Raw genomic sequence first — 13461 nt, 5'->3', positions numbered from 1 at the left:
GCTTTGAGGAAGGAGTTGAAAGGGGGGCAGTTGGGCAAGGTGGCAGTAGAGGAGGAGGACGGAGGAGGAAGGAAGGATAGGCCTCCAAAGGACATGTCTGAAGGCCCAAGGCTAGAAATAGCTTTCTTTAGAGAGAAGTTCAAGTAATTCCTATTTTTTTTTTTTAATTCATAGCCAATTATTTTAAGCACTGATTTTTGTTTTTTTGGCTGTGTTGGGTCTTTGTTGCTGTGTGTGGGCTTTCTCTAGGTGCGGCGAGCGGGGGCTACTCTTCATTGCGGTGCGCAGGCTTCTCATTGCAGTGGCTTCTCTTGTTGCGGAGCACGGGCTCTAGAGCACAGGCTCAGTAGTTGTGGTGCACGGGCTCAGTTGCTCCGCGGCATGTGGAATCTGCTTGGACCAGGGCTCAAACCCGTGTCCCTGCATTGGCAGACAGATTCTTAACCACCGCACCACCAGGGAAGTCCCAAGTAATTCTTTAAAGCAGATACAAAGGGTAAAGTTGAAAAATAAATAGTGGGAAATACAGCTTAAGAATCAGGAAGAAGTTACATCTTGAAGGGCCTTGTGTGCTGAATTTGAACTTTGTCCTGAAATCTATGGGAAGCTCTTGAAAGATTTTAAGTAGGAAATAGATGATACAATTTGCTTTTCAGAAAGATCATTTTATCAGTAATGTTGAGGACACATAGGAGGGTTGAGTAGATTGTAGGGAAACCAGTTAGAAGACTACTGCAGTAGTGCCTGATAGAGGTGATGAGAGTCTGAATTTAGGCAGTGAGAGTGGCTGTAGAAATGAAATTGAGGGAGGACAGGGAGAGAGGGAGGGACTGACACAAGAGGTAATAAAAAGAGACTTGGGAGAACCTGATGACTGAGTGTGAGGGATGAGTGAGAATGAGAATAGAGAAAGATTCCCAGGCTTCTAGGTTAGGTATCTGGTGATTTGACGATGCCACTTACTGAGACAGAAGCCAGAATTGGAACAGAAAGACGATGTGTTTGGTTTGGGGCATATTTAATTTGGTGTGTCTACGAGACATCCAAGTGGAGATGTCAGATAAATGGATATCTGGGTCTGGAGTTCAGCAGTGATCAGGGCTGAAGATAAAGACTTAGAAGTCACCAGAATAAAAATGGTGGCTGAAACCCTGGGTTAAGGAGAGTGCTTAGTTAAAAAACAAATTAGGGAACACCGATTTAGCAGGTCATCAGAAGAAGAGGAAGCCTTGAAAGATATTAAGAAGAAATGTCCAGAAAGGCAGAAGGAAAACATAATGATAAGCACCATTTGGGGGGATACCTATTGCCTTCTAGTGAATGGCCTGGGACCTTTATATACATCATTTCACTGAATTCTTAGGGCAACCCTAGAAGGTACATGTTTTCAAACAGAAAAACGTAAGTTCTGAAAAGTTAAGTAATTTGACAAGTGTGTGTTTGGCCTCTGGAGTCAGAAGAGACCTAGATTGAAAACCGACCTCCCAGTAGCTATGGGATGTGTGCAGATTTGTAATCTCTCTGAGTCTCGATTTCCTCGTCCACACAGGATACAAATAGAACCTACCTCTGGGATTGTTGTGAGGATTAGATGAGATAGCATATGTAAATTGCCTGGCACTGAGTGGGTACTCGATACCTGATAGCTTTATCCTTATTAATAACTATAACCACATATAACTATGTTAACAAGTTACTGTCTCTTCTTTAGCTCCAAATTCTCACCTAAGGTCCTTAGTGTACAACTGAGACCTGAGCCGGGCGAAACTATTATAAGGCTTTGCTAAAGACTTAGGCATAGCTAGACGGGAATGAACACAGAGAGCAACGTAATGCTTGATAATCTGAAAGTGTATCACTTCATCTTAGGATCCCCTCCAGGGGAGTACTGCCTTCCTGACTAGTCCTTGGGAGAAGCCATTTTTCCATACCACCAGGGAGCATCATCAAATAGTCAGTACACCTAGAAGCCCAGCAGGAGTGTGGTCCCACAGGAAGTCAGGAGTCCTCACCCAAGTCTAGACCCACCTTCCAAGATCTGGACATCTGTCTGAGGAACTGCCCTTTCCAGATGATTGATGCAGGGATGCTCACTTTCTCCAGAGAAAATCATGTCTACCTCTACGAGGATGGCCTTACACTATGGCCTCAACAGTAGAGCCTTATTAGAACACAACAGAAGAAGCCCAATGAGGGTTATACCCTTTTCGTAATTCCTAGAAAAGATGAGATCCCTTATACAAACTCTTCTTAATCTTTCAAAACCCTTCTATGCAAAGTCACTCTGAAAAGTGAGTTTGGATAAAGCCAGAAACTGACTATAGTCCAAGTACAACAACAAGACATATAGCAAAAGGGACCTACCAGATTGAAAGTAAGAAAAATATTTTGTCAGTATAATCGAGAAAGAACCATAAATGTATGTCTTAAAAATTAAAAGATGTAAGTAGATACAGAAATGAATAAATTATTGGTTAGTGTTCAAAAATTTGTAGAAATAAAATATATCGGAAAAAATGGCCTAAGTTACAATAGACCAAAACAACAAACTGTCTAGAAATTTTTTTAATGCACAACATCTACATGGGGAAAATATTTAAGTTATTTAAAGCTTTCCGGAAGACCCGAATAAATGGACAGATACAATACGTGGATGAATCTCACAGCCATATGCTGAGGGAAAGAAGTCAGACACCAAAGAGTATATACTATGTGACCACATTTATGTGAAGTGCAAATAGGCAAAACTAATCTACAGTGAGAGAGGTCAGAACACTGGTTCTTTTTGGTGGTGGTGGGGGGGGGTAATTGCATGGGAGGGAAGGTCCAGAGGGTGTAAGTTGCAGGAGTGGGTGGCTCAGACCCCTTCAACACTAACTGATGCTGCTTCCTCTTCCTCTTTCTCAATCCATGCCTATGGCCTCTTGGGGGTGCTCTTTATGGCCAGTGGACTAAAGAAGAAAATACTGAAGGCTGGTTTGTGGATGGCTCTGCATGACATGCTGATGCCACCTGGAAGTAAATAGCTGCAGCACTACAGCCCCATTCGGGTAGCTCGGAAGCACAGAAGTGAAGGCCAAGCCTCTCAGTGAGCATTACAATTCTTGTCCACTTTGTCTGGAATAAGAAATGGCCAGAAGTATGGATCTACTCTGATTCCTGGGCTGTCACTCATGGGTGGCTGGATGATAAGGGACATGGAAGGAGTGGGCAAGGGAGGTTGGAGGAGAGGCACGTCCCAGGATGGGCAGAGACTGAAGATACTTGTGTCTCCTGTCAATGCCCACAGAGGAGAGCCACTGCAGGGAGCCTGTTAATAACAAGGCGGGCAAAATTACACGGTAAGTGGATGCTGGTCAGTTTCTCTGCTCGGCCACCACACTGTTTGTTCAATAGTATGACCTTCCTCTGACCAAGGCAGAGATGGATAATGCTGCTGTTAACCGGCCAGCAGACACCCATGAGCCCCCAGCATGGCACTGTTCCCAGGGAGACAAGCCAGCCAAATGACGGCAGCTTGATTATAGTGGAAGAGGCAGCAATTCATCCTGGGCATCATTCCACTGGAACAGCTCCGCATTCGGGATATGGACTTGCTCTCCCCATCTGCCTCTGTCAGCACCACCGTCTGCAGACCCATAGAACCACACTCCCTACAGCACTGCTCCTGATGAAGGAGCTCATTTCACAGCAGAGGAAGTGCAACCGCATACTCTATCATCTGGAAGTGGCTGGGAAAACAGAAATTGGAGTGGCTTAATGAAGACACAGTTACAGTACCAGTTGGGACACAACATCCTGAAAGGATGGGATTCTGCCTTATTATGATGCAATCTACACATTGAATCAAAGGACATTATATGATGTTATCTCTGCCACAGTGAGAATGCATGGGTCTGGGATTGAAAGGGTGAAAGAAGAGACTTTGCTCACTATATATATAAAAAAAAGCCTTGCAGAATTTTTGCTTCCCACACTGACAGTCTTGAGCTCTGCTGGTCTGGAGGTCTTAGTGCCCAAGGAGGGAACACTTCAACCAGCAGCGTTCCGTTTAATTGGAGCATGAGACTGCCACCTGCCCATTCTGGGCTCCTGATGCCACTGAGCCAACAGGCCAGGAGAGTGTTTACTCTACTGATTAGAATGATTGATCCTGATTTCCAGGAAGAAATTGAGTTGCTGCTGTACAATCGGGGCAGTGAGAACTGTGTCTGGAACCCAGGGGATTCTCTGGAGCGTCTCTTGGCACTTTTATGTGCAATAGTTAAGATTAATGTAAAATTACAGCAAAAAAAAAAAAAAAGGCTGTATGATTTTGGATTTGGATTTTTTAGGAATGAAGATTTGGATCACAGCACCTGGCAAAGAATCCCGACCAGCTGAGGCTCTGGCTGAGGGCAGGGGAAACATGGAATGCGTAGTGGGGAAAGCAAGCCATCTGATCAATTCCAGCCTCACGGAAGACAAAGGTGTCAGGTACAGAAACAAGGACGCAGGGGCTGTGTGCAGTTTCTCTTTGCTTGTTACGTGTGTGCTTACTTGTACATGCAATCCATTTCCTTCTCTCTCCTTCTTCCTAATATTATTTCATATACAGGTTGTTGGAGATAAAACTTTATAATTTAGTGTGACTTTATTTGGGGAGTCATTCATACAGCTGGTGATGGATACAGTGACTGTATCTCTTGATTTGGGGGAAGGGTGAGAACATTTTCATTTCTGTGCAGGATGCTCATATCTTGTTAGGTGGAAACGGAGTTGCTTTGTTGTTGGAAGGAAGTCTAAGTGTATGTGGGAGGACGGATACGGAAGCTGACGGTCGAAGGGCTGGGCTCTGCGCATCACCGGCTTATTGCCTGTTCATCCCAAATCCACCCTTCACGGTCCTGTTTTTGATGCTGGAACATCTCCGCCTTGCCGGCTGGCCCGGTTATCAGCTTTGTCACTGGGAACACTGGAGGGACACAGAGGAGGAGGGGCTCTTCCTGCTGCTCGGATGTGCTCCTATTGGGGGCCCGCGCCCGGAGGCAGTTTCTCAGTGAGTTGTGTGCAGTGACCCATGCAGGGATGCCACATCCTGTGAGAGCCAGCATCATCCCAACAAACTGGGAGACAGTTTGTGATGGGAAAAATCTGACTGCTGCCCTCACCCCGCAGCCAGCTCTTCCTGGAGAGGGAGAGCCACTTCTGAGAGACCTCCTGGGCCCCATGAGAAGATCACATTTAATTTAAGCTGATTATAGCCCTAGTTTCCTCGTGGATAATTGTGAGGGCTACCAAAGGCTGTATCTCAACAACCTAAACCCACTGAATTGTAAGAAACACCATGATTTTATGTACCAGTAAGAAGAAAATGCCCGCAACTGCCCTTTGGCGCCACGTCTTAGCAGTAATCGCCATGACAAAGGAACGAGTCACACCAGCCTCTTGTTGCTTTAAGGTTTTCAGCTACCCTGAGGGACCTGGCAGTTCCTCTTGCCTTCCACTGCATTGCTTGGCATGCGAGATAGACCTTTGTCCTTTGGCTTGTGTTTCAGTGACAGACAGGCTCGCCTTTTTGTAGGTATATTCTGTTCTTATGACCCATTAGAATTTGGTAGAATTATGTTCATATCTCCACATGAAATATTTATTTGACCAATATCAGATTTATGCTCACTGCTGTTTCTATGCGTTTCTGCGTACACAATACATTTGTGTCAAGTTGAATCAAAGTGTAATCTTTCTGGGACTTCCTGGCGGTCCAGTGGTTAGGACTCCGCGCTTCCACTGCAGGGGGCACGGGTTCGATCCACGGTTGAGGAACTAAGATCCTGCGTGTCATGTGGCGAGGCCAAAGGAAAAAAAAAAAAAGAAAAAGGGTAATCTTTCTGAAGAGATTTTTAAAGGCAATTAGATTCAACGTGGGTAGTACCAAGTGTACATGGCTCAACTGAATGACAGCTATGACCAAGTTCACACACGCAAATGACAACTGTAAGTCAATAACCACAACTGTGACATGACATTGATTCAAAAACATGTCCCACGGTAAAAAAATTACACCCTTTTTATCGCTGATGAAACATGTATTTCAAGTAAAGTTAGTCCAGTGCCCGGCACATTGCAACCAGTCTACACATGCTGGTCCTGCTCCAGATACATCTTTCAAAGACAGTGTTTTCCTTCTAGAATGCACTATCCTATAGAGTAGTCACCTGCCACACATGGCTATTCACATTGAAAATGCAATTAAATAACAAGTAAGATGAAAAATCTAGTTCCTCAGTTGCATTCACCACATTTCAAGTCTCAGCTGCCCCCTTACTGGACAGTGCAGATTGGATGGCTCTTGTTGCCACACGAAGTTCTATTGAGGAGCACTTTTCTAGAAACTTCTATTAATAAGACATATATATATATATTTTTTTTGGATAAAATTGAAACTTTATTCTTCATAACATATGCAGATATTAAATTAAATGCTAAACATAGAAAGCTTCTAAAAGTAAATGTAGATTATGAAAATATCTTTAGCAACTTGGAATAGGCAAAAATGCATATCTTTGTTTTTAACAATTTTTAATCTGAGATTGGCGTCAAGATGACACGGGGTGAGGAGGGTAAAGAGGATGCTACCTATTATTTATTAATCAGAATGCGTATAGAAGAAAAGGATAAGATAAAACCAGCATCACTAACTAGAACAGATTGTCAATTTGTACCGAGCACTTCTTTTTTTTGAAGTCTAGTTGACTTACAATATTATATTAGTTTCAAGTGTACAACATAGTGATTCACAATTTTTAAAGATTAAACTCCATTTAAAGTAATTACAAATCACAGCCATATTTTCCTGTGCTGTGCAATAGATCCTTGTAGCTTATTTTAAACATAATAGTTTGTACCTTTTAATCCCCTACCCCCATCACATCCCTCCCCCGTCCCTCTCCCCTCCCCCCTCCCCCTAACCATTGGGTTGTTCTCTATATCTGTGAGTCTGTTTCTGTTTTGTTATGTACCTTCATTTGTTTTGTTTTTAGATTCCACATATAAGTGATAACACAGAGTGTTTGTCTTTCTCTGTCTGACTTATTTTACTAAGCATAATGCCCTCCCGGTCCATCCCTGTTGCTGCAATAGACATACACTTCTTATATACACAGAATATATTACTAAGTGTCCATGTCACTCCCATTCTTTCCATTTCTACCATTACCGTCTCTGCCCACACCTTCCTCTTCTCCCCAAGCCCCAGCCCAACACCCATCCACAAAAATGGGCTTCTACCTCCAGGGATTTTTTGCTCTTTTTTAAAAAAACTATTAATTTTAAAATAACTATAGATTCACAAGAAGTTCCAAACAATTACAGATTTACAAGAAGTTGCAAATACTCTATAGAGAGGTCCCACACACCTTGCACCTAGTTTTTCTCAATGGTCACATCTTACAAAAACCAGGTAACTGACACTGATTCAATGTGTGCGTATAGCTCTGTATCATCACGTGCAGATTTGTGCAACCACCAGCAGAATCAAGATACAGAACCATTCTATTACCAGAAATACCTCCCTTGGGTTATGCCTTAAACACCCCCCCTCCACCCCTCCAACGTTACTAATTCCAGGAAATCACTAATTTCCCTTTATTCTCCATCTCATAACACAGTCATTTTGAGAACATTGTATAAATGGAACTACACAGTATGTGACCCTTTGAGACTGGCTTTTTTTTTTTCACTCAGCATAACGTCCTTGAGGTCTATCCAAATTGTTGCATGTGTCAATAGTTTGTGTCTTTTTATCACTGAGTAGTACTCCACGTTATGATGTATCACAGTCTGTTTAACTATTCACCTGTTGTGGGAAATGTTGCTTCCAGTTTTTGGCTCTTAAAAATAAAGCTGCAATGAACACCTTCCTGTGTGGACGTAAGATTTCATTTCTCTAGGATAAATGCCAGGAATGTGATTGCTGAGTCGTATGGTATCTATTTAGTTCTTTTAAGAAACTGCCAAATGATTCCAGGGCACCACTTTATACACCATGAGCAACGTCTGAGTGATTCAGCTCCCCACAGGTTCACTAACACTTGATATTGTCACCATTTTAAAATTTACTTGCTTTGTAAGTGATAATGATATTGTATTACTAATTGTTCTAATTTGAATTTCTATTGAACATCTCTTTACATGATTGCCACCCGTGCATCCTTTTTTTTCGTGAAATATCTCTCCATGGCTTTTGTCCATTTTCTAATCAGATTGTCAGTAAAAAAAAAAAAAAAAAAAGTGAAGTTTTGAGAATGCTTTATATATTCTAGATGAATCCTTTGTGAGATACATGGTTTGCAAATATTTTCTCCAAATCTATAACTTGTCTTTTCATTCTCTTAAGTATCTTTCACAGGGCAAAAGTTTTCAATTTTGATGACGTCTACTTTATTGATTTTTAAAATTTTATGGGCCATGATTTTGATATGTCTGAAAACTTCACCAAGCTCTACACCCTGAAAAATTTCTGTATTTTTCCTAAAAGTTTTGTAGTTTTACATTTTACACTTAAATCTATGATCCATTTTGAGATATTTTTTATATAAAGTGTGAGACAGGTCAAATTTTTTATTTTTGCTAATGGATATCCAACCATTTGTTGAAAAGACTAATCTTCCTCCATTGAATTACTTTTGCACCTTTGTCAAAAATCTGTTGGTTGTACTTGTATGGGTCTATTTCCGGTTCCTCTTTTCTGTTCAGTTGATCTGTGTGTCTACTTTTCTAACCACTAGAATCTCTTGAAACTGGTAGAGTCATTAATCCAGTTCACACTTCTCTTTCAGAATTATTTTAGCTATTTAGCTCCTTTGTCTCTCCATATAAATGTAAGAATAATCTTGCCTATATCTACCAAAAGTATTGCTTGGATTCTGATAAAAATTGTGTTAAACCTATCAACTTGGGGAGAACTGGTACTTTAAAATGTTGAGTCATCCAATCCACAACATGGTATTTCTCTCCATTTATTTAGTTCTTTGGATTCTTTCATCAGCATTTTATAGTTTTCAGCATACAGGTCCTATACATGTTTTGTTAGGTTTACACCTAAGTATCTTTTTTTTTTTTTTGCCTTCGGATCCATTTTTATTTTATGATTTTCAAATTTCTTATTATTCTCATTTTTTATACAATTTTAAAGGTTACACTTCATTTACAGTTATTACAAAGTATTGGCTCTATTCCCTGTGTTGCACACACACCCTTGTAGCCTGTCTTACCCCCAATAGTTTGTACCTCCCACTCCCCCTCCCCTACAATGCCCCTCCCCACTGCCCCCCTCCCTGGTAACCACCAGTTTGTTCTCTACGTCTGTGAGTCTGCTTCATTTTTGTTATATTCACTAGTTTGTTGTATTTTTAGATTCCACATATAAGTGATATTATACAGTATTTGTCTTTCTCTGACTTCTTTTACTAAGCATAATGCCCTCCAAGTCCATCCATGTTGCTGCAAATGGCAAAATTTCATTCTTTTTTATGGCTGAGTAGTATTCCATTGTATAGATGTACCACATCTGCTTTATCCACTCATCTGTTGATGGACACTTAGGTTGCCTCCATATCTTGGCTATTGTAAATAATGCTGCTACAAATAGTGGAGTGTATGTATCTTTTCAAATTAGTGTTTTTGTTTCCTTCAGATGAACACACAGGAGTGGAATTGCTGGATCATATGGTAATTCTATTTTTAGGTTTTTGATGAATCTCTATATTGTTTTCCACAGCAGTTGCACCAATTTACATTCCCACCGACAGTGTGCAAGTGTTCCCTTTTCTCCACATCCTTGCCAACATTTGTTATTTATGTTCTTTTTGATGATAGCCATCCTGACAGGTGTGAGGTAGTATCTCATTGTGGTTCTGATTTGCATTTCCCTGATGATTAGCGATGTCAAGCATCTTTTCATGTGCCTGTTGGCCAACTGCATTTCCTCTTTGGAAAAATTGTCTATTCAGTTCTTCTGCCCATTTTTTAATCAGGTTTTTTTTTTTTTTACATTGAGTTGTATGAGCTGTTTATATATGTTGGATATTAATACACCTAAGTATTAATTTGGTTTTGAGTAATTATAAATGCTAGTGTATTTTTAATTTGGGGTTTCATGTGCTCATCTAGTATAGAATTTTGAATGTTTATCTTTGTATTCTGTGACTTTGCTTAAGTCACTTTTTAGCTTTAGGAGAGCTTTTGTAGATTCTTTGGGATTTCTACATAAACCATCATGTCATCTGCAAATAGGGACAGTTTTATCTCTTCATTTCCCATCCCTATGCCTTTTATTTCCTTTTCTTGCCTTATTGTGCTAACACTCCTACTACTATGTTGAACAGCAGGGGTGAGAGAGGACATCCCTGCTTTATTTGAAATGTAAGGGGAAAGCACCAGTCTTTCACCATTAAGTAAAGTGGTTGCTGCTGGGTTTTTGTAGATGACTATTTATTCAGTTGAGGAAGTTTCCTTCTATTTCCATTTTTCTAAGCCTTTTATCTTGAATGGGTGTTAAATGCTGTCCAGAGTTTTTCTGCATCAACTGATATGACCGTGTGATTTTTCTTCTTTAGCCTCTTAATATGTGATTACACTGATGGATTTCCAAATATTGAACCAGCTTTGTATCCATGGAAAAAAAACCACACTTGGTCATGGGTTATAACACTGTTGAATTTTCATTAATATTCTGTTAAGGATTTTTGCATCTATCTTCATGAGGATGTTTATGTGTTAACTTTCATTTTCTGTACTGTTTTTGTCTAGTTTGGTACAATGTTAATAGTGCCTTCACAAAATGAATTGGGAAGTATTTCCTCCTATTCTGTTTTCTGCAAGAGATAGTGTAGCATGTGTTAATTCTTTCATTGTTTGGTAGAACTTTCCAATGTAACCATCTGGGCCTGGAGATCTCTTTTTCAGGGATTTTTAAATTACAAATTCAATTTCCTTCATGGCTATAAGGCTATTCAAATTATTTCATATTTGATGAGTTGTGGTAGCTTGTGCTTTTCAAGGAATTGGTTCACTTAATCTAAGCTGTCACATTTATTGCACAGAGTTGTTCACAGTATTCCTTTCCTATTCTTTTGATACCTGCAACATTGATAATATCATCTTGTTTTATTCCTGATACTGATAATTTGTGTCTTCTCTCTTTGATCTTAACAGAGAAGCAGCTCATTGTTTTATTGATTTTGTTTTCCTTTTTGTCAATGCCTTTGACTTCTGGTCTTATCTTTCTTGTTTTGTTCCTTCTGCTTGCTTTTGATTATTTTGCTCTTCTTTTTTTTAAGTCCTTGAGGTCATTTCGTGTTATAAATTTCTCTTTCAATTGGTTTAGCCGTATCCCACAAATTTTGATATGTTGTATTTTTATTTTCATTCAGTTCAATGTATTCTTAAAATTTCCTGTGAGACTTCCTCTTTGGTCCATGAGCTGTATAGAAGCATTTTTTTTAGTTTGCATATGTTTGGGATTTTCCTGCTATATTTCTGTTACTCATTCCTGGCATGATTCCACTGTGATCAGAGAACACACTCTGTATATAAATTTTTGTAAGTTTTTTGAGGTTTGTCTTATGAGCCAGGATTTGGTCTATCTTAGTATATGTTCCATGGGTGCTTGAAAGGAATATGTATTCTGTTGTTGTTGGGGGAAGGCTCTATAAATGTTGATGAGATTCTCTCGGGTGATGGTGCTGTTGAGTTCTTCTATATCCTTTATACATTGCTGATTTTATATAGTTGTTCTATGAATTGTTAACATCCCCAACTGTACTTGTGGACTTGTCTTTTCCACCTTGCAGCTCTATCAGTTTTGCTTCATATATTTTGCATCTCTGTTGTTTGGTGCATATAGATTTAGGGTTGCTATGTCTTTCCATGCACTGCTGCAATTTATTACTATGATGTTCTTCCCTGTCACTGGTAATTTTCTTAGCTCTGAAGTATAATTTATCTGATATTAATATAGTCACTCCTGCATTTTTTGATTAATGTTTGCTTGGCATATCTCTTCCATCCTTTTACTTTCAACTTGCTTTGATCATTATATTTGAAATGAGATTCTTGTAGACAGCATATATTGGGGTCTCTTTCAGATCTGCTCTGCCAATACCTATCTTTTAATTGCTGCATTTCAGTCTATTTACATTAAATATAATTATTGATGTGTTAAGGCTCAAGTCTCCCATTTCATTTTAGGTTGCTTTGTTTTTTCTCTGTGCTTCTAGCTTCTCTTTTTCTTTTTCCTCCTCTTCTGTAAGTTTCTTGAACATTTTTTAGGATTCCATTTCAATTTATTTATGGTGTTTGTGAGTGTACCTCTTTGTACACCTTTTTCAGGTTGCTCTAGGTATTCTATTATATATGCATATCTTATCACAGTTTGATACCTGAGCCTAAAGTGTCAATTTATGAATTCCCTCTGAATTCAAGTGAAGTATAGGAACCTTGCCTCTTTGTATCTTTTACTCTATCCCATTTATAGTAAAATTGCCTTAAATACTTCCTGTACATACACTGAGAACCATATCAAACCATGTTATAATTTCTGCTTCAACCACCAACATAACTTAGAAAACTGCAGAAAAGAAAGTCTATTATATTTATCCAGATTTTTAGTCTTTCTCTTATTCTTTCTAACTTACTGAAGTTCCAAGAATGCTTCTTTTATCCTTTTCACTCTGTTTAGAGAGCTTCCTTTAGCCATTCTTTTAGGATGTGTCTACTGGCTACAAATTCTCTTCATTTTCTTTGATTTGAGAATGTTGTGACTTCCCCCTTCATTCAGAAGGCATTCCTGAATATACCTCTAGTAAATTTTAGCTGGACACAGGATTTTGGGTTGACAGTTCTTTTCTACCAGAACCTGAAAAATGTGCCACTTCTTCTGACTTCCATGGTTTCTGATGAGAAATCTGCTATCATTCAAATAGTTTCCCGCCCCCCATAACTAAGGTGTATCTCTTGTAGTTTTACACTTTTCCCTTTATCTTTAGTTTTTAGGGGTTTGACTGTATGTGTCTTCATATACACTTCTTTCTTTGTGAGAGTTTATCCTGTTTGGGGTTTGCTCAGCTTGTTGAATATACAGGTTTATATTTTTTGCCAAATTTGAAGGATTTACAGGTATTCGTTCTTTGAATACTTTTCAGCTACACCTCCTTTCTGCTCTCCTTTTTGGGACTTAGATGACATAAATATTAGCTCTTTTGTTATAGCCCCATAGGGCTTTGAGGCTCTGTTGTTGTTTTTTCCCAATGTTTTCTTTCTTTCTATCGTTCTGTTTTCAAGTTCACTGATTTGTTCCCCTCCATTCTGCTGCTGAGCCTATCCATTGATATTTTTACTTCATTTATTTTACTTCATGTATTTTTCAGTCCTAAAATTTCTACTTGGTTCTTCTTTACATCTTCTGTTTCTTTGCTGAGA

This window comes from Leucopleurus acutus (assembly GCF_964270905.1).
Source record: "Leucopleurus acutus genome assembly, chromosome: 21".
NCBI lineage: Eukaryota > Metazoa > Chordata > Mammalia > Artiodactyla > Delphinidae > Leucopleurus > Leucopleurus acutus.
This window is presented reverse-complemented; position numbering follows the sequence as displayed.